Genomic DNA, 21661 nt, shown 5'->3' on the forward strand with positions numbered 1-21661 from the left:
ACAAAATTAAAAGGGTGTGACCAAAGCTTGGTTCTTGAGCAAGGGTTTTAAAATGAAGCATAATCACCCAGCCAGGATGGCTCAGTGGTTGAGTGTTGACCTATGAACCAGGAGGCCACGGTTCGATTCCCAGTCAGGGCATATGCCCAGGTTGTGGGCTCGGTCCCCAGTGGAGGGGGGGTGGAAAGGAGGGGAGGGCTGCAGGAGGCAGCCAATCAATGACTCTCTCTCATAATTGATGTTTCAATCTCCCTCTCCCTCTCCTTTCCTCTCTGAAATCAATAAAAATATATATTTTTTAAAATGAAGCAAAATCTACACAGCTTAAGTTTTCAAACATATAGAGAAATACAGATGTGAAGTTGAGTTTAAAAGACATCAACAATAAATTTAATGCTTCAAATTCTCGACTGTCAAACTGGGACATATTTTTCCAAATTCTTCTTCCCATTTTTCAAAGGAAAAATAGGTCACAGCTAGCTCTTGTTATAGATAAGTAATTGCTAACAACCAAATCACAGCGCTTGTCTCCTAGTGGGTCTCTTGCCATTATACAACCTTTAAGGAGGCCACATTCCAGGAATCACTAGGTTCTATCTGTGCTTAAAATGAATACAAATTCCTTTCTCTGCCTTACTGGGCTCAGTCCAGTCTGGCCCCTCTGATATCGGGCCACGCTGTACTATTGCCACAAAGGCCTTTCCCTAGCCTAACCCCACCAGGCTGCCACCAGCTCTTCCTTCTGCCTCAATGCGTTCTCCCCTCATCTTTCCCAGGACACTCCTTTATGACACTGGGATCACCTTTTAAAGTCTGTATTTTTCAGTGAGACTGTCCATGAACATCCATTGTAATGTAGCCGTCTAATCACTCTTTATCATGATGCATTACTTAATTCTTTGCATAGTACTTTTCTCCAGCTGATATTTTTCTGGAACATTTCTATTTCTGCTTATTGTCTTCTTCCTCCAATGGAATGTAAGCTTGATAAGAGCAGGGATCTTGCCTGTATTGACCACTATGATATCCCCAATACCTAGAACTATTCCTGGCACAGAGTAGGCCCACAAATATTTCTTGGATAAGTAAGTATGGGAAATGGCGAGGCTGCCTGACTTTAGGGCTCAGCATATTAACTGGACTTAGAGATGTGTCACTCACAGACCTAATTAGTTTAAATTGCTGTCCTCTGCTGGAACTAATTTAGTTAAAACATAATTCATCTGCTGATGGGCACTTAGGCTGTTTCCAAATCTTAGCTATTGTAAATTGTGCTGCTATAAAAAAAAAAAAGGGAGACATATGTATTACTATTTGTAATACTTTAAACAATAAAATAAATTTTTTTAAAAAATTAAAAAAACATAATTCAGACTTTTTTGTTGTTTGTAAAATTTAATATTAACCATAATTATTATTAGAGATGTGCTACAAAAGTCTGAAGCATATCCCAACAACTCTAAGAGATTTTGACTCAATGCACAACCATGAACTTGAATATACAAGAGTGCAACATATGTCACTGGGCTTGAAATTCATCACAGCCTAAATTACTCTCTGTAAATAAATTCAGCAGATTAATTCTTAAGAACATAATTGGGGCAATATAACCCAATCATATACCTTGATCATCTGAAAAGGTTTTATCTGAGTTATTTGGTAAGGGGATTAACTTGGATACTAGGGGGGGCGGTGCAAACATTACCATTTAAATATGATTCTAGGTAAAAAGCAATTTGTTAAGTACAGGTGATGTTGAATTTTTGTTCAAGCCTTCAAATGGGGTTCCTATTTTTCTAGAACCAATTGGTAGATTCTAAATACAGTTCACAAGCTTGTAAGGTCAGTGAAGGGCAGCAAGCATACTGGTGATGTATGTGGCTATGCGGGTAACAAATTGAGCTTCAGCCATAGTGTCTACCAAAAGGTGAAGAGCAGCTGTACTGGCCCCAGATTTTGGCCATGGAGGGCTTTCTGTTGCATGGAAACAAACTGGTTTTGACCAATGTACAGTAGGATCTGTTAGTACTTTTAAAGGATGATATAAAAGGCAACCGTGGGGATCCAGTAAACAAAACTCAAATCACTATTTCTACATTCTAATATGTTGTCACCCTCCCCATTAAGGACTAGGAGCCACCGATTTTATTATAACACACAAGAGAGCAAGGAAATGCTGTAAGCTAAACTGCATTAACAAGCACCTCCTCAAATATATGGACTGGGAAAGATGACACCTGCAGCCCTCTTTCTCTGTCACCTGATTTCTGAGAAGCACCTGGCACTTTGGGCCACTTACATGAATTTACTCTTTAAGACTTGGCCAAACTCTATGAGAGAACAGAATAGAAACATAAGCTTTCAACGCCTAAAAAAAAGGAAAGACAAGAAAGAAATATTATGATTTTCTGTTCATGTCCTAAGGCATACCAATATCCATAAAAGCCAATGACTTCTCCTCTCATGTTTTGTTACCTGCTAACGTCAGCCATTAAGTCCCCAAAGTTTATAACCCTGAGGGCATTGTGGGAGAAAAACAGCATTTATGGGAAATGGAAAAATAAAAAACCTTGGATGAATTCAGAATTATTATTTTAAATAGTGCTTTGCTTTCATAGATTTCTACCTCAGTAATTCTGGCTCTCAGTACTTAAAAGTGCCTGGAAGTCACTGTTCCAAACCCTCCATGCAGTGTTGCACACTGCTGACCTGGTCTTTATTCTGAATCAAGCTAATGCACTCTGTGGGTCTTTCTTAAAGCACTTCAAATGCAAGTCATTAGTAAAAATGTAAACAGAAATAAGTTACATTATAATTACCAAAAATATGGGCACTTCCAATGTGAGAGAGAATTTTTTAAATATCTCAAAATTACTCTTTTTTTAAAAAAAAAAAACTATGAAGGGTCTTTGTTGTTGTTGTTGTTATCAGATCACACTGCCTTTAGGTTCATTATAGTTCAATGCAGTCAGACTCACCCTGGGGTTTTTATTGTTCCTTTCTCTCTCAGTCAGATTTTGAAAAACATTTCTTCTGCTAACTAGCTCTCTGGAGAATATGCCCTTCCTTAACTGGCCTGCATGGGAAGGGCAGACTTTCTAATTTTATAGCAAATACAGAGTCTTTGTGGGTGGGACATGCTCACTGAGTTCACCTGGACCAGCTCCCAGCCTGACAAGAATTCCCTTGACAGTACATGTGCCATCACGGTGTTAAGTCATTGTTATAACCCAAAGGACTTTCCTGGGTGAAGCAATAAAAAAACCAAGTGAAAACTGTCTTAATGCCACATGAAACATGGATGATAGAGGAACCAAAGCTTTTCTGGAACCAAACTTTCCCTTTCTCAGAAGCAAATTCTGTTTTCTTTCCATTATCCTCAGGGACTCTCCCCTTACCCCAAAGTAACTGAGAGAGATCCCACAACACAGAAGAAGCCTGAGAAAGGAACACAAATTAGTCCCACAATTAGGAAAAATAAAGTCTAAATCCCTTCATTTTATGCCACCACTCACTTCAGCGAAAGATATGACATGATGGCTAAAAAGCAAAAGGACCAATGTCAGAATGAGATACCTGAGCATGGTGGACAGACCCTACCTACAATGACCCCAGTGACCCTGCCTCCTCCTGTTCATGCCTTTGTGTAATTCCCTCCCTCTGAGTGCAGACATGACTTGTGACTTGCTCCTGACCAACAGAACAGAGCAAAGTCACACCCATGACTATATTGTACAGTGAGAGATTGTCCTGGCTGGCTTAATGAAGTAAGCAGCCTCGATGAGAAATCCACATGGCAAAGAGCTGTGGGGGGATGTCTAGTCTGCAACTAAGCTGGGCCCTCAATCATACAGCACCAAGGAAATAAATTCTACCAAGACTTAAAGGGGCATGGAAGCACATTCTTCCCCAGTCAGGCCTCCAGATGAGAACACAGCCTGGTGGACCCTTGATTGCTGTCTTGAGAGACCATGAACAGAGGACCGAGCAAGGCTATTCCCAGACTCCTGACCAGTGGAAACCATGAGATAAGAAATGTGTGTTGTTTCCAGCTGCTAAGTGTATGGTAATCTGTTAGTCAGAAATAGAAAAGTAATTCACTGAGATAAGAAATGAGGGCAACAAGTCCTCTTCTGCCCACCCTGAAGAGGAATAAGGGTCATTCTAAGTCTGGCTACAGAGCTCTCTGCTAACGCACCTTCTCTGCAGACAATCACAGGAAGAAACTCTCAGTGCCAGAGAGAGCTGGCCAAGTGTATGTCAACTACTCCAAAGGGTGCCTATTAGCTTCTTAGATGTTCTTGGTCTACAATGCAAAGCTTATTAACCAGAGAAACTTCTTAAGCAGACAATAAAAAAAAAAAGAGTACAGAGACATGTTCTAAAATCTTATTATACTATATAGGGAGCTTCTAAGTAGCTTTACTTAAAATTCCTGGAAGTGCAGAACTGGAAACGTAGTCCATTTGTCTTCATCTGCTTGTAGCTCATGTTTTTGCAAATAAGTTTCCATTAGATCTCTACACCTGTGAGTTCACATCATCACTCTAGAATAAAAGTGAATTAAAAAGAAAGAATGCCTAATGTGGCCCTCTTCTACTTTGTGTTTACAGGGCCGTAAAACGTCATGTGCTAATCTCTACCTATGTTCATTTTAATTACATTTCTTAGACTTTTAATAATTTCTTCATGGTTTTATAAGGCAAAGTTCATTAGTTTGTGGGTCATTAGCAGTAACTCCACCTTGAACAAGTTAGTGTTGGCTTTTCTCTCTTGCCCTTTTTTTTATAGGATGAAAATTTCAAAAACAAACCACATAAGGTTGCTTATATAAAACTATATACAAGGTAACGTCAGAATATGGAGCATAAATGCTAAAAGTACATCTAAAGTCTGAATGGAAACCAATTATGTATAGCTCCTTTCTTATCTACTTTATTTTAATTTTCAATTAAATTTATTGGGGTGACATTGGTTATAAGATCATATAGGTTTCAAGTGTACATTCCTATGACACATGATTTATTTATTACATTGTGTGCCCATCACTCTGAAGTATATCCAATATATGTTCAGGCTTCCATCAGGATTTCTCTCCTTCACTTATTTAATGTCAATGTCAAGCATTCGGGTTTAATAACAAGGTTATCTGGCTAATATTTGGAATATTTTGTAATTAGTTGAGTTTTTACTACATATTATGATTAAACAGCTGATGTTAATGTTAGCCTGCTCCCAAGATTAGTCAACTGGAAGCACATATTAATCATTACTGAACACTGCAACCTCTCCCCCAGTGTATTTACTTTATGTACTTTGGCTACTGAGTGAGAGGCAGCGTGGGGCAGGAGCGCACGGAGTGCCTGGACTGCAGGCTCCTCTTCACATCCTGGCTGAGACTGTGGCCAGATACCTTAAATTCCCTACATGCCAGTTTCCTCAATTGTAATCTGGGACTAATTTCAGTATGCATGTCAGGCGACTGTTGTGAAAATTAAATGAGTTAATACAGAGGAAGTATTTAGAACAGTGCCTGGCACAAAGTAAGCTCCTAATAAATATTGAGATAAGCACACTGATGACGACGACGACTAATTTCAGTCCGCCTATCACTGGAGTTCTCACTTCAAACCCACACAGTGATATGAAATCAGCAATCTGTATTACGCGTCCATAATTATCATTTTTCCTGTATAAAGCAGTCCACATTTGTATACATGATAGGAAATAGCTTTGTTGTTAGATATTTTCCATTTGCCTCCTCGGGTCTACTCTCCCTCTGTTCTGTGTTTCAGAAAGCTGACCTTCTGCCTCAATGGGCTTCCTTACCCTCTGGCTTTGGTTGGATTCAGCGAGTGGGAGGCACTGGCAGGAGGTAGGAGAGATGAAGGAAAGAGAGATCTGGGGTCTGTTCCTCCAGCTCCCTCTCTGCTGGGTCACCAGCACTGACCTCTCCCAAAGGCCCTAGCTCCTGCCTAGTGGCCTTTCTCAGCTACCCCTCCTCTCTCCAGAGTCTGATCATCTTCCTTCTCTTGGCCCCTTTAGGCCTAGAGGGGTCAAGGCTCTGCACTGTTCCAAGCCCCAGGATGTTTTAATGTCTCTGATTTTCCATAACCCTGAACATATGGTCTCAAATAGTCCCTTCATTAAACTCTCCTAAATTACCTGATAGTTCCCTGCTGGAACCTGACTGGCACATAGGTCAAGCTTTGGGACATATGACCATGCAAAGCACGCAGGAAAGGTAGCACTTTGAACGCTTTATTAGTGTGAAAAAACAGCACAGAAGGCCGAGATTCTCACCCAAAGCATGTCACTCCAAACTCTTCTGTCATTCCAGCTAGGAGGGCAAAAGGAGGGACCCCGATCCTCTCAGCATTTACTGTCCTCCCTTCTGCTCAGGTAAATGTTATTTCCCTGACCACTTACAGGAGAAGAGGACTTGCTGGTACGCCATCTCCTACATGGTCAGTTTCCTCTTCATCCACATTCAGTCCACTGAGGCATCTGCTACCATGGCCGTGAGAACAAGTTCAAATACAAGTTTCTCTACCACTCTCTTACCTCTCCAAGTTGGCCTGGTGGAACACACTAGCACAGCTGCGTACCAATCGGACTTGTGCACAGAGAATACACCCTGGAGCTCTCTCCCTGTCACAACCAAGCCAGCAGTAACACTGAGGACCAGGGCTGCAGCTCTCCACTATAACCAGAAGCTTAGGTTTAGAAGGTGACACCAGCAGCAGTTACCAGCTTCACAACATGAATCAGCCGGTAATTTCACCTTAAGGTCATATACAATATGAGAAAATCACTCAGTAAATGTTATAGGCTGCTTTAGTGATAAACCACTGGCCCAAGTAAATAAATGGGCAAAGGATGTCTCAATCCCCTGGGGCAGCAGACCCGGGCTAAAAGGCAGTTGTAATATGAAGACACTCCGATGCAAAGAATCTGTGTTTGTCTTGTGGACACTTTCTGTCAATTTTAGGTGGACCCAAAACACGTAAGAGCAAAAGTGATCTAAAACCTTAAGACCTTCAATACTATCATGATAATTTAAAAAGCATAATTATAAACAATAAGTAATGCCAAAAAAATTATACTTTATTAGAAAAAAAATAGATAATGGGTCTAAAAACAGAGCCAGAGAAGAGGTATTCAATATAGGAGAAAGGGAGCCAGGGCACAGGAGATAGAGAAGGAAGAAAATTAGGAAAAGCAGTATTGTTCGAGTGTGGCATGTATTTCACGAATCAGGACATCACCACGAATGCCTTCCTGCAAAACCCACCACCGAGCAGCATTAGCAACCTCTGAAGATGCTGTTGTTTCTTCCAAACACAACGCAACTGGTGAGCTGCAGTTTTAGGAACTCAAGGAGCTGTGTACCATTCAGACTTTTGCATGGAGAATCGTCTTTCAAACGAGCTCAGGGATCTGGCTGTGGGGACAACACTCTCAAATGAATACACGGTAAAGTGAGTAAAGCCCTCGCCCATGGCCGACTCCTCATTTATGTGTCTGAGGTTAAGAGCTGGTTTGTGAATGTGCTTGTGTGGGTATGTGTGTGTCTATGTTTAGATCATAATCCCAGGTCTCAAGTCAGCAAAAGACTCTGACATGACTAAAAGTCCCATCAAACATTTACTTAGAAAAAATAATCTTAGAATCAGTCTAAGCCACGATATGAAAAATCTTTTACTTCAGATGCCTTGGTGCTCTTTCAGGTTAATGGAAAAAAGATAAAAAGTGTAACCTTTAATGAAGCCATAGAGAATAACAGAGATATTCTCTACGTTGGGCATAGGCTAGGCATTCTCAAGCAGGAGGGTCCATGCCCAATTTATTCTCAAGGTCCCTAGAGCTGCAGGAGAATTTATAGAGGTTTTAATTTCTATGATAATCCAATCTTCTTCTCCTGTCACTTGCACTAAATTATTACTTATAAATGTAAAAACCCTCTACTTTGCACTGACAGTTTGTAATTAAAAGACATTTTTGTAATATTTTCATCTGTCTATCCTTAAATGAGGTTTGGAGCTCACTGAAATTGTGTGATTCTATGCAACCGTTTCTCTTTTAAAAGGGAGTTGTAATCCTGTGGTGTTGAATTTGAATGGGAAGGATCAGCATGGATTTATGATGTCTTTTGTCTTTTAAAAAACATGTTCCCAACTCTGTCCATTAAATTGGCCTAAAAAATTGAGTCACCCAGTAGCAATGAGTAGCCCCAATGGATTGTGATCTTTACCATTTCTCATTAAAAGAAGCCAGGATTCTTAGGAGAAATAATGATTTCAGGTCTGGAGCAGAAAATATAAAAGATGAACCTGGAATATATTATTACACCATAAGCAAGGGAACCATCAAAGACCACTAGGATTATATGAAAAGAATTCAGGAGCCAACTTGAATGTGTTCCTACTAGCCAAGCTGTAATGAATTAAAACACATCAAATGTATTTAAATTCATGGCACTATAGTCAACAGGAACAATAAAAACTTCTCTTCACTGGTTATCCCTGAAGGGGGTGAACAAACCAACTCCTTATTTTTAAAACTGGTAAACAAGAAAAAGAATCAAGCAATTATCTTGCCTTGTCAGTACAGACAATCAAAGTAAGTCAGTACAGACAGTTGATGAGAAATTTCTCTTTATAGAGAACATCCACCTAATAAATGAGAGAATGGTAAAATTAAAATGCCATCATTTTGCAATGCCCAATAGATTAATACATTTAGGAAAACCATTCATGAAACAGTCTTGCAAAAAATAATTAAAACTGAATTTAATGAAGCATCTAGTTCTGACTAGAGCATATGAAATGACACCACAAGAAACAGTTAATAAATTCCAGACTCTGAACATCCTACAGGAAAATCCACCTGATTGTTTTTTCAACAGGTAAATAACAAAGAGAAGAGAGATAGAACAGAAAATATTAATGATAGCAAGCTTTTTTCAGATTTGATGCCATTCTATTTTGTACAGTATATATTTGTACTACTTCTAAAACCATTACATATATACACACACATATCCTATATGCATACATAAACAAAAATTTGCTTTAAAAATTACTAGGAAACTATTTTAACTATAGAATATACTATTTTTGATTGGGTAACCATAAAACTTAGTGTGAGCACTCACACTTGGGAAATAAAGCAAATTTGGAAAACTTAAGACAAATTTAAGTAATCCTTATCTGAGGCACGAACACCCTTTGGATGCTTGCAAATTATACTAATAATGTAAGTTCTATATTTGGAAAATTGAAAATACTTAATGTATATAATATTACTAGAGGCCCAGTGCACGAAATTCATGCACGAGGGGGGGGGGGGGCGCGGGTGTCCCTCAGCCCAGCCTGCACCCTCTCCAATCTTGGACCCTCCGGGCAGTCGGACATCCCTCTCACAATCCAGGACTGCTGGCTCCCAGCTGCTCGCCTGCCTGCCTTCCTGATTGCCCCTAACTGCTTCTGCCTGCCAGCCTGATCACCCCCTAACCACTCCCCTGCCAGCCTGAGTGATGCCTAACTGCTTCCCTGCCAGCCTGATTGACCCTAACTGCCCTCCCCTGCAGGCCTGGTCCTCCGCAACTACTCTCCCCTGCAGGCCTGGGTCCCCCCTAACTGCCCTTCCCTACAGACCCGGTCATCCCCAACTGCTCTCCCCTGCAGGCCTGGTCCCCCCAACTGCCCTCCCCTGCAGGCCTGGGTCCCCCCCAACTGCCCTTCCCTGCAGGCTCGGTCGCCCCCAACTTCCCTCCTCTGCCAGCCTGGTCACTCCCAACTACCCTCCCCTGCTGGCCATCTTGTGGCGGCCATCTTGTGTCCACCTGGGGACAGCCATCTTTGACCACATGGGGGAAGCCATCTTGTGTGTTGGAGTGATAGTCAATCTGCATATTACTCTCTTATTAGATAGGATAGAGGCCTGGTGCACGGGTGGGGGCCAGCTGGTTTGCCCTGAAGGGTGTCCTGGATCAGGTTGGGGGTTCCCTTGGGGTGTGGGGCGGCCTGGGCGAGGGGCCTGTGGTGGTTTGCAGGCTGGCCACGCCCCCCGGTGACCCAAGCGGAGGCCCTGGGATCTGGGATTTATTTATCTTCTATAATTGAAACTTTGTAGCCTTGAGCAGAGCCAAGCCTCCTGCTTGCTCCGTGGCCACGGCCATTTTTGTTGGGATTTATTTATCTTCTATAATTGAAACTTTGTAGCTGTGAGAGGAGGCCTGGGCCAACCAGGGTGTGCAGAAAGCTTGGCTTCCTCCATCACTGGGGGCAACTCAAGCCTCCTGCTCTTTCCAGCTCCATGGCTGCTGCCATTTTTGTTGGGATTTATTTATCTTTTATAATTGAAACTTTGTAGCCTTGAGTGGAGGCCTAGGCTGGCCAGGGTGTGCGGAAAGCTTGGCTTCCTCCACTGCCAGGGAAACCCAAGCATCCCGCTCACTCCATGGCTACAGCCATCTTGGTTGGGTTAATTTGCATACTCGCTCCTGATTGGCTGGTGGGCGTGGCTTGTGGGTATAGCGGAGGTACGGTCAATTTGCGTATTACTCTTTTATTAGATAGGATAAAGAGTCACTATTTATTGATTTCTTAGCAAATGTCAGGTTCCATGAACTTCGTATATATTGTATTGCCTAATAACCATGAGAAAAAAAATTATTATCCCTATTTCTCAGAAGAGAGGCAGTAACTTGCCCATGGCTATATAGCTAGTAAGTGGTAGATCCAATACATAATTCCAAAAATTGTGTGATTTTTTTTTAGTTAGCTACCTTACCATCTGCCTGAAGAAAAGGTGGATCAACTTATGTTAGATTCTGGGTATACACGTAAATACAATATATATTCTATTTAACCAGGATTTGGTATCAAGTGTTTAGGTGATGAAAAAAAGTCCTTTAGAAGCATTCTGGAAATCTCCTGGGAAAAATGAGATTTTATGTTGTTCATATTAGGGCATAGATTTTAAGAGATGAGGAAACAGTGCATTAAAGCCTAACAGAAGAAAAATCAATTAAACCAAAAGGTTTTAAAAAAAAATGAATAGAATTCACTAACCTCTAGCTAAACTGATCAAAAAAGAGAGAGATAAAACATAAATTACCACTGTCAGAAATGATATGATACAAATCCTACAGACATTACAAAGGTAATAAGGAAATATTGTCAACAACTCTATGCCAATAAATTTGATAATGTAAATAAAACAGAAAAATCACTTGGAAGACATACAATCTGCCCAAATTTACTCAAGAAGAAATAGATAACCTGAGCATCCCTCTGGCTATTAAAGAAATTGAAGTCATAGTTATAAACTTCCCTACAAAAAAACCTCTAGATCCAAGTGGCTTCACTGGTTAATTTTACTGAGCATTTTAAGGAAGAGGCAATATTGATTCTATACAACCTTCTCCATAAAATAGAAGAGTAGAACTCATATGACGCTGGCATTACCCCGATATTTAACAAGACAAAGGTATTATACCAAGACAGACTAATATTCCTCATCAACAGATATAAAAATCCTAAACAAAATATTATCAAACCAAACCTAGCAATATAAAAGAAGGATAATGCATCATGACCAAGTAGGGTTTATCCCAAGAATGCAAGGCTGTTTCAACATTCATAAATCAATTGACATAATTTACCATACCAATAGACTAACAAATCAAAGCTATATGATCATCTTAATATATGTAGAAAAAGCTTTGCACCAAATTAAACACCCATTCATAATAAAAAGAATTCTCAGCAAAATATAAATAGAAGGAAATTTGATAAAGGGCATCTCTGAAAAGCCTACACCTCACATTACAGTTACTGATGAAAGCCACTTCTATCCCCACTTTTATTCAGTATTGATGGTCCTAGCCAGTGCAATGAGGCAACAACAAAAAAAGAAATTCTGTTGTTAGTTCTCAGTTAGAGATGCAGCTCAGTTCCTCTTTGGCCATTTAATCATATTGCTATCACCACAGAGGTTTGTCTCTAGAGGTCCAGAAATCCTGTTCTTCTCTTTCCACCGATATGTCTTAGATGGAACCTCAAGAGTTTCACCTTGTTTAAACTCACCATAGGACTTTTCACAGTGACGTGTGGCTTGGCACTCCTGAATGATCATTCAGTGCATGGGAGCTAACAATAAGAACCTTTGTACCAGACAATTTAATAATAATAAATACATACTATTGTTGCACTGCACTGGGGCTGAAGCCAGAAGAAACGAACTGTCAAGGGACAGACTGTTCATTGTAGGGATTAAAACATCCACACAGATCATTATTAAGGCAAATTATACGAAGGGTCCTAAGAGGGGAAAAAATCTTCAAGGAAAGTAGAATAAAACAGATTCTGGATGTGTGATGGGGGAGGTAGCATGTAAAAAAAGGCCTGAAGAATGGAGAGGAGAAATATTTAAACTGAATTAGAATGTAAACATTACATGCAAAAAAATATGGAGATGTGGCTAAAACAGTATTTAGAGGAAATTTTATAGGATTAAATACATTTATTAGGAAACAAAGTTTAAAAATAAATGAACAAAGCATTCAAATTGAAAAGTTGAGGGAAAACCCACATCCAACCCCAATTAACAAAAAGAAGGAAATAATTAAGGCAGAAATAATTAAGGTACAAAAACAAAATTAAAAAAAAAAAAAAAACACCAAAAGATGATTCTTTAAAACAATTTGATAACACAGACATCTGCTAAGACTGACCAGGACAATAAGAAATTTTAAAAAATGAAAAAGGAGAAATTACTACAGAAACAACAGAGATTTAGAAATAAAAGAGTAGACAATGTTTTGACAGATGGAGATGGGGGAAGGCACCCCAGAAGTAGGACACACTGAATCAAGCCTAGTGGTGGGCATGTTTGGGAGACCACAAGTAATTGGTCTGCGTAGAGGACATTGGGGATGTCTGTTGGGAACTATGAAATAATGCTGAATGAGAGTCAGGGTCCTAATGGGGAAGTCCCTTGGAAATAAAATGTATTCTGTGAGTAGTAGGGAGCAGGGGTAATGAAATCTGTGCTTTTAAGAAGACACCTGGTAGCAATAAGTAGAATGAGAATGTCTGGTTGTTTGGGGTGGAAGATGAGAGGACCTAAAGAAAGCTCTAAAAATGGGCCCCTAGAAAATAACATGGCAAAGGGTGGGGGGAGGATCTATGTGGCAAGTGACTAGAGGTATGGCGATGGAACTGGGTGTGGGGGTGGGGAAGGCGTCAGATGCTGCCAAAGAATCAAGCTAGGAGTTACTAGGTTGTGTGTTAGGAGACGCATGGTAATGGTCAAGACAAAAGTTTCCGATGGAGACTGGATTGCAAAGGAAATATAAAGAAATTGGTTAAGGGATGGAATAACTATAGTTTATATGTTCTTTATTGTTTCCAACGCATTTTTCATTGTATTCGATCCTCATTGACCTGTGGGATAAACAGACGAGAAAGACTGTAACTTGCCCAAGCCACATGAGTCAACAGCATTGAAGTCAATTTCTCTAACATGATTAGGATGGGAAGTTGGTTAATTATTTGAAAACACCAGTTCAAGCAAGGACTCACAGGGACACAACATGGGCAAAACCTTTTTCTTTCAATTGGCTACACCCTGCCTGAACTTCATTCTGTGTTCGATGAGTTAGCTATTTTCTGAGCTCAGGTTAGAGAAGGCAAGATTGCCTCCCCTAATACCAGAGAAAAAACTAGAGACCTGCTTGGCCAGTTTCTCTTGTATCTCAAGAAAAGGCATCTGACCTGGGCTCTGCCAGCCACACAGACCTGCAGGCACAGGTCCTCGTGATGCAAAAGGGGAAGAAGGAAGGCTCACTCTCTCTTCAGTGGTGGCAGGAGAGGTGGTAGCTGAATACCTGGCACAGAGAGAGGGCTTCAGTGATGGCAGGGCCCACAGTTACGTTAGGTAAGATCCTGGTCCAAAAAGGGAACCCTTGTGCACTGTTGGTGGGAATGCAGATTGGTGCAGCCACTATGGAAACAGTATGGAGGTTCCGCAAAAAATTAAACATGGAACTGCCTATGTCCCAGCAATTCCACTTTGGGAATATGTGCAAAACAACCCCAAACAGTAATTTAAAGAATATGTACACCCCCGTGTTCACTGCAGCCTTATTTACAATAGCCAAGAAATGGAAGCAACCCAAGTGCCCAGCCCTCCCCCGCAAAAAAAAAACAACAAAAAACAAGTGGATAAAAAAGCATATATACAATAGAATATTACTCAGCCCTAAAAAAGAATGGAATCTTGCCATTTGAAACAGCATAGATGGACCCAGAGGGTATTATGTTTAGTAAAATAAGTCAGTCAGAGAAAGACAAATATACCATATGATTTAACTTATATGTAGAATCTAAAGAACAAAATAAATGAACAAACAATTGATGGTTGCCAGAGGGGTGGGGGTTTGGAGAACTGGGTGAAAAAGGTGAAGTGATTAAGAAGTACAAATTAGTAATCACAAAATAGTCATGGGGATATAAAGAACAGCATAGGGAATATAGTCAAAATATCATAATAACTGTGGAATGTGCCATGTGGGTATTGGAAATTCAGGGGGAACACTTTGTAAAGTAGATGATTGTCTAACCATTATACTGTATACCTGAAACTAATACAAAATAATATTAAATCTAAACTACAATTAAGAAATAAAATTGGAAAGAAAAGAAAAAAGATCTGTCCCGGCCAGCATGGCTCAGTGTTTGAGTATCGACCTATGAACCAGGAGGTCACGGTTTGATTTCTAGTCAGGGTACGTGCCCAGGTTGCGGGCTCGATCCCCAGTGTGAGGTGTGCAGGAGGCAGCCAATCAATGATTCTCTCTCATCATTGATGTTTCTATCTCTCTCTCCCTCTCCCTTCCCCTCTGAAATCAATAAAAATAAAATAAAATAAAAAGATTCTGGCCCAGAAGTTGCATGTCATCGGAGCTGAGAAGAGGTGGCATTTTCTGGCCAGACCAGTTCTGAGGCTTGGTATTGGATACCATTCCAGGAAGCTCAACCTTCATCCCAGCTCCCCAGTTCTCCCAACAATTCTACGAGCTACCCGGTAACATTTCTGCTTGGTCACCCAGAGTCACTTTCTGTTGCTTGCATCTAAGAATCCTGATTATTGCACATTGATACTGTAAATGTTTTATTTTGCTTTACTATCTGTTCGCCAATCTTACAACCAATTGAAAACAAGTCCTCTAACATATCAGCAAGCTGAAAAGAGAAAAAGTTTTATTTGATGTGCTTCTAGGCATCATTTTCTAGATTTATTAAAAGTTCTTTATGATATTGTTAAGTGAAAAGAGGCAGGATGTAAAATAGTACAGATGCTGTATTTTTGTTACACGCACAAGAAAAGATTACACCAAAATACTAACCGACATTATCTTGGGCTTGTGGAATGGGTGCTATTGATTTCCTTCATTTTGCTCATATACAGTTTGTAGGTTCTTCACCAGGCATATGTAATTCTTGCACAATAAAAAGTTATTTAAAACATACAGAAACATGTCTGGTTACTTTCTGCAGGAATGCTGGTCTTTACCTTCCACCTCCGTTGGAATGTTCTAGGAACAACTCCCTTCCTTTGGTCTGATATTCCTACGAGGATTCCTGGATTTGGGATTTGCAGTTCACTCTCCTGGCCTCTCTGGCCCCACCTCACTCCTCAACATTGACCCCTCCTCCTGGGAGGGAATGTGTCCAGTGTGGGAGAGAGTTGGGAGGAAGTCCTGAGCATGCCCAGCTTCCACCACTTCCCCCTCCCTCCTCTGCTTGCCCACAGCGGGTGCATCCTGGTCTGCTCTCTGCCCACAGGTGAGCTTACCAGGCTCCCTGCCCCTACTGTGGCAGGGCTGAGAGTGAGTGAGACAGATTCCAGACAGTCCTTGGCAGCCGCACACCTAAGGAACAGTTTCCAATGAGCTTCATCAGTAACAGAGCTCCGTTTGTCTCTTGCCTTTTGCTTCTCTGTCCAGTTCCCAAGTTGGGAGGGGAACACAGGGCTGTAATTTAGTGGCTGCAGCTACATCCCGGCACCCCGGGAACTGTGATGAACTTCTCAGGGCTTCTCAGTGCCTTCCTGCCCTAATCCTGGAACACAGGGAGGTGGCCAGCTCCTCTGAATCACCTGTACCTGGGGGGAACACACCCCACCCCTAATGCACTGCCAATCCGGCCTGCAGCCTCCCTCTCTGCTGCTTTGCCGGGAAATGCATCATTACTTAATATTCAGAACCCCGGATAGGATTCAGTGGCTTAGTAACGGAGGATAAAACCTGTGTCATCAAATAAAATGTCTGAAGCTGGGTCCTGAGGTTTCATTAGCAGCAAGACGTTTTAATGGGATTACAGCTCTTTGTGTTCAGAAAGCTGGCTCTGTTGGAAACTTATCTACTGATCTTAACCGTTTCCTTCACAAAGTATGTGAAAGGAAGCAAGTCATGGAATCTCAAGTTTGCAGTTCTTCGGCTATTTTATTATTCCTTGCCTCCCTCAGATAAAATATCTAAATTCCATAAGTCATTACTCTTAAAATCAAGTCATAAAAACACGCCCATCTTCCCGAGTTTATCAGCATTTTGCAAAGTAGCTGGATATGGCAAGTGCATTTTCATGAAAAGTCCCAGTGAAGTAGCCAGCCAACTTCCAAATATTACATGTAATCTCTATCTGACAGCTTTCAGGGTAAACAACAGCCAAAGTCTATCGCTTCTCGGGTTTCCTGACAATATTTTCCTCAAATTTATGCTTACGTTATCATTCAAGGTCATGAAAGAAATAATTTCGGATATGCATGTCATTGAACAGAAAAGCAAACCTCCATTAACCCTGCCTTAAGAGTTGCTTCCTTAATGCACCAGAACATACATTACCAAAATGTAAAGATCTGAGTACACACAAATAGACAAAAATAGGTAGAATAATACTACTGGGTGTCTAAAAGTCTTCAGATAAAATGCTTCCGACAGCGTTGTTTTCTAGGAAATCAAACCAAAGGTGTTTGCATGACCAATGAGGCTCGCGATCAGCCCTTTTCCATAAAATGGGCAGGCTGCTGAGTGCAGTTTTGGCGCTGGCCTCTCAGGGGCTGGGACAGGCAGATGACAAGGACAAGGCCTGAAGGTCAGGGCTGTGTGGCCAGTGGGTTTCGGCTACTGCTGCCCAGGCTGGGCCGCCTTGCCGGCTGCCGTGTGGGCCTGAATCCTGCACTGAGTCAGAGCTGGAAGTCACCTCAGAGGTCCTTGTCTAGGGCGTCTGGACAGGTGAAGCGCTAGTCACCTGCCAGGAAGCGAAGAGCTCAGGTAACAGTCCTCTATATGCTGGTTCCTCGTGGTCTGGCCCCTAGAACCCTGACCTCACCATTTCTCACCAAGAGCAACTCCAAAGGGAGATGAGAACAAGGACAGGAGCAAAGCTAAACCAGAGCCTGGGTCAGAACATATAAATGGCTTTCACTTCACAATGAAGTTACAAGAAGCCTGTAAATAGTCAGCCCTGATACACTGAAAGCTCAGGAGCTACAAGTAACTCTTCCAATTCATCAGCCGTTGATACTATAACCTTTACTAATTAGCCAAGTTTACATGTAAACATATTTATAAGCGTTTCCCCACAGACTATGCATCCATAGTAAAGTCATAAACTGATCAAATACTTTGGAATTTGTAAGCCATATCTGCTCGGGCTTTGTTCTTTCAACCGATTTGTCCATTTCACAGTGGGTAAAAATTATTTTTAACGCCATAGAGAAGTTTTCCATGTAAGAGCATCGAGCCCTATGGTTTTTGGACCCCAGCAGGGGAGCTCCAGAGGCAGTTCAGAGAGGGTCTGAAGCTTTGAGAAAGCTTCTCAACTGGCCTAACTCCTGGTTCCCTGCTCTATTCCTCACCTGTGCTGCCTTTCTTTTTTTTTTTCTTTTTTTTCAAATTTTTTATTAAGGTATTATATGTGTACATATCTTACCATTGCCCCCCCCCACCCCACTCCCATACCTGCCCTCACCCCCCAATGTTTTGCTGTGCTGCCTTTCTGAAGTTGTTGATGGACCAACACTCAAGGCATCCCTATGGATTAGTGAGTCTGGGTTCTAAAGCTGTGATGCTTGGTTAGCATCATCTCTAGTCCACACCTCCCTTTAGAGTTCTAAATGCCTATGTCCAAGTGCCCACCTCATACACAGGTCTCGCAGACACCTTAAAGTCAGTGATTTCCCCACTCACTGCCCACCCCTCTGCCCCAGTCACCTCTGACCGAGTCATCTTCCATTTCCATCCCTTATTTCAGTGACTGGAAACCCCATCCCTCCAGCAGCACAAAACGAACCCTGAGAGTCAGCCACGATGCCTGTTGTTTCCCCACCTCCCACCCCCAATCCACCCCCACCACTGATGGCTTTACCTGCGAAATAGGTTCCCAGCCCATCACTTCTCCCAGGTCTCCTGCCAGCAGTATCCCAACTCACCACGTCCCCCTGGGAGCTCTGCAGTGGCCTCGAAGGCGAAACACCTTCCAATTTGCAAAATGATTACAAATGTGCTTTGCCTTTGCTCCCTCTCCAATCTGCTGCCTTAGAAAACCACAAATCTGATCATGTCTTTCCTATATTGGAAACACTAAATGGCTTCCTATTGTCCTCAGAATACAGAGTGGCCCGAAGCTCCTGCCCGGCCCGGCTCTGGCTCTGTGGTCAGCCAGCTGGCCCCCATGGCCCCCTCCAGACATGTCCTCCTCTGCCGAGGGCTTTGGTCCAATATATAAATGTTTGTCATTTTATTGTTACTAGGCGTTTTTTAAAGCTGCTTTACAGTATTCTAGCTAATATATTAACTAATATATTTTGATTAAAATAGGACTAAATTAATGTTTAAAACGATAACATTCAAAGTTAAAATATTCACTGGCTTGTTTTGTTGTACATCAAACTATTTTAATGAAAATATTCTGAATGCATAACCTTGTTCATTCAGATAAAACAAAATGCCTACTACTGGATGGTTGTTGGCTTCTTAACAGAGTGTGACAAAAACAGGCCTCAAACATGCATGAATAATCTGTCCCGTATCCTGTGAATTCACAAGCATATGCCTCATTTACTTTTGACATATAAAGTAACAAAATTACATTCCATTAACTGACCTAGACAATAAAATTTATCAGAAAAAAATCAACAAAAAATATTTCTGTGTGGAACATGTTTACCTATATCCATCCTTGAGTTGTCAAGGGTATATATTAAGATTACATCAAACAGAAAGGTATTTACAAAACCGATTAAAATATTTTCAACTAGACACAAACTACCCAATGACCAAGAAATTCCACTCCTAATATATATACCCAAGAAGTATGAATGAAGACAGAAAGACGTTACAAGAATGTTCATAGCAGCTTTGTTCATATGGCTAAGAACTGAAAATGACTCCGATGTCCATCAACAGAAGACTGGATAAACAAATCATCATGTACGTATACAACTGAATACTACACAGCATTGAGAAGAACTACTGATTCATACAATAACATGGATATATCTCATACATATTATGCCCAATAAAAGAATTTTTTAAAGTACCTATGTGATTCTCTTTATATTAAGTTCAAGAATCATCAAACCTGTCCCAGACAAGAAAAAGCTAAAGGAGTTCATCACCAACAAACCAGTATTACAAGAAATGTTAAAAGGGTCTTATTTAAGAAGAAGAAGAAAGATTTTAAAATATGAAAAAAATGGCAATAACTATATACCTATCAATATTTACTTTAAATGTAAATGGGTTAAATGCACTAATCAAAAGACACAGGGTGGTTGAATAGATAAGAAAACAAGACCCATACATATGTTGCCTAAAAAAGACCCACTTCAAATCAAAAGACACACACAGACTGAAAATAAAGGGATGGAAAGAGATATTTCATGCAAATGGAAATGAAAAAAGTATATAATTTCGGCAGTATTGCTAGCCTAACCATGCACCTGTTCTATGACTCAGCAATTCCATTCCTATAGAAATGAGTGCATATGTGCACCAAAATAAATGTACAAGAATGTTCACAGTGAAACAACCTAAACGTCCTTCAACGGAAGGGTGGATAAACAAACTCAGGATAGTCACGCAATGGATTCCTAAACAGCAATACAAAGGAATGAACTACTGATAAATACAATATGGATGAATCTCTAAAGTAGTATTAAAAAAAAACCAACAAAATAAACTGACAAACAAAATAGATCTAGAAACATGGAAGCATGCAACAGACTAACGATTCTCAGAGGAAAGGGGTGGGGAGGGGGGCAGGAAGGGTATAACCAAAGAACTTACAGGTACTAGTATATATGCAAAACCCGTGGACACAGATAATAGTGCAGTGAAGGCCTGGAGCGGAGGAGGGAATGGGGAGGAGGTGGTCAATGCAGGGGAAAGGGGACATCTGTAATACTTTCTACAATAAAGATAACTTAAAAAAAATAATATTGAACAAAGAAGTCTGACACAAAGGTTAAATACTCTATGATCCCATCTTTATAAAGTTAAAAACCGGCAAAACTGCTGCATGGTGATAGAGGTCAGGGTAGGGGTTACCTCTCAGGGTGCTTGCTGGTTAATAGTGACTGGGAAGGGACCTGAGGGAGCATGGGGGTGGAGGACAGGGAGGGGCAGGAAATGTTCTATACCTGGATCCACATGCTAGCTCTCTGGGTTTTCAGATATGTGAAAATCCAATAACTGCACACTTGAGATTTCTGCTCTTCACTATATGCTCAAGTTACATTGTAATTTTGAAAAATCAAAAATTAGGTGGTAGTGTGGAATTTTTATTATTACTCTGGACTGTATTATGTGATTAATAGACTGGGTTGAACATTTCACCATTTAAGAGTACCTTAAAAATCTAAGAGACCTGCCCGAGAATTTTTTATTCTAATGGGGAAGACAAGACAAAACTGTTTAGGGTTAGGAAGCCTGCATGTGAGAAGAACTGGGGATGAGTGCTATTTGGTGAGCTATTTCCAGGGCTGAGCCTAGTCCGTCAATAAACCTGCTACACACAGAGGGCAGTTTCTTTATTTTGAGATCCCTGAAGGAGACAGTATTTTGGAGTTTGCCAAAGTTTTTACTTAGGTTTCTGTTTACTAGCCAATTGTCCAGATTAATTCTTGTGTGATAACATGGGAACCCTTTTGGCTAATATAACACTTTGCTAGATAATACTTAGATTAGCTAAATCTCAACTATTAGCCTATTTCCATGAAGTTGCAGGAATATAATTATTTAAGTGTGTGTGTGTGTGTGTGTGTGTGTGTGTGTGTGTGAATTCCTTCCAAGATTCTACTTTAGCTTTTCTTTTGAGTGGTTAAAGGTGGTAAAATGACCACATGTATGTTTATCCTTTTCCTTTCAAGACCCCACTTAAATGCATAAAAAGGCATAGCTAGGGTATAAACCCACACAGAGAAGATCCACCAACTAGAGATTTCCACACATTTCTTTGGAACTGACTGGACTGTGAAACCCCAGGCATGCAGCTCTAACAAACAATGGGGTGGAGAAGGCTCTGGAAACAGGAGATTCATTGTAACCAGAAAATTGGATCCCAGCCCTCTGCTCCATGCAACACAC

General features: G+C 40.9%; 1 protein-coding gene across 8 annotated transcripts in view; it reads right to left on the bottom strand.

Annotated features, from left to right (window-relative positions):
• APBA1 (amyloid beta precursor protein binding family A member 1) overlaps positions 1 to 21661 on the bottom strand; it is a 203535-nt gene that overhangs the window by 162860 nt on the left and 19014 nt on the right. Inside the window, exon 1 of one of the 8 annotated variants that reach the window (XM_080670109.1) lies at positions 18441 to 18460. The exons of the other annotated variants lie outside the window; for them this stretch is intronic. The gene's annotated coding sequence lies outside the window, so the exon portion shown is untranslated. Of the gene's footprint in view, positions 1 to 18440; positions 18461 to 21661 lie in introns of those variants that run through there. 8 annotated transcript variants of the gene reach the window in all.

The sequence above is a fragment of the Plecotus auritus genome (genome assembly GCF_963455305.1).
Source record: "Plecotus auritus genome assembly, chromosome: 5".
Lineage (NCBI taxonomy): Eukaryota > Metazoa > Chordata > Mammalia > Chiroptera > Vespertilionidae > Plecotus > Plecotus auritus.